This window comes from Octopus bimaculoides, chromosome 10 (assembly GCF_001194135.2).
Source record: "Octopus bimaculoides isolate UCB-OBI-ISO-001 chromosome 10, ASM119413v2, whole genome shotgun sequence".
In the NCBI taxonomy this organism is placed as follows: domain Eukaryota; kingdom Metazoa; phylum Mollusca; class Cephalopoda; order Octopoda; family Octopodidae; genus Octopus; species Octopus bimaculoides.
The window spans coordinates 91,431,051-91,432,277 of record NC_068990.1 but is presented as its reverse complement, the minus strand read 5'-3'; positions in this window follow the sequence as shown (position 1 = coordinate 91,432,277).

Below are 1,227 nucleotides of genomic sequence, written 5' to 3'. Positions count from 1 at the left end.
TATATATTATCAGGCGCAGGCGTGGCTGTGTAGGGGCGGGTGTGGCTGTGTGGTAAAAAGCTTGCTTCACAATCACATTGTTCAGGGTTCAGTCCCACAGCGTGGCCCCTTGGGCAAGTGTCTTCTACTATTACCTCGGGCAGACCAAAGCCTTGTGAGTGGATTTCGTAGACAGACACTGAAAGCAGTCCGTCGTATATACGTTTATATAAGTATATCTATGTGTGTGTGTCTTTGTGTCTGTGTTTGCGCCTCACCACCGCTTGGCAATCAGCGTTGGTGTTTCAACTCGTAAAAGATATATTCAGTAAATACATATTTCGTACTTGTATTTGGATCTCCGTCAATGAGAAAAAGACATAAACAAACCAATACCAGTTGTAATTGGTCGTGAGGGACAAACACAAAGCACACACGCGCTCATACGTCTATCTATCTATCTATCTATCTATCTATCTATCTATCTATCTATCTGTCTGTCTGGCTGTCTGTCTGTTTGTCTGTCTGTCTGTCGGTCTGTCTGTTTCTCGGTCTGTATAGCTATCTGTCTGCCTGTCCGTCCGTCTGTCTGTCTACTCCTACTACCACTACTACTACTACTACTACTACTACTGCTGCTGCTGCTGCTGCTGTTGCTGCTGCTGCTGCTACAACAACAACAACAGCAACAACGATGATGATGCTGATGACGACGATGATGATGCTGATGACGACGATGATGATGCTGATGACGACGATGATGATTTCAAATGCTGGCTCAAGGCCCGCAGTTTCGTGGGGACAAAACGTTAAGAATCATCAAAATAGAAAATAAAGAAACAAAGAAACAGATACAAAAAAAAAGGCTGTCAAGTCAGCCACAGATTGCAATCTTATCTTCGTTGTAAGATTTATAAGGAAGACAAAAAAAAAAGCAAAGTAGATTCAAGCATAAAATTAAGTGTTTGGAGATAATAATGGCATAAAGTGATGAAGACTCACCATTTCCGTGCTTATCAGCTGTTTGCTTGAAGGGCAGCTAAAGTACCCTTTGCCCGTTACATACAGAAGTGCCTGTATGGTTAGAAGCTGGGTTCTCAGCCACATAGTTCCGGGTTCAGTCCCACTGCGTGGCACCTTCGGCAAGTGACTTCTACTATAGCCTCGGGCCGACTAAAGCCTTGTGAGTGGATTTGGCTGACGGAAACTGAAAGGAGCCTGTCATATATATATATATATATATATATA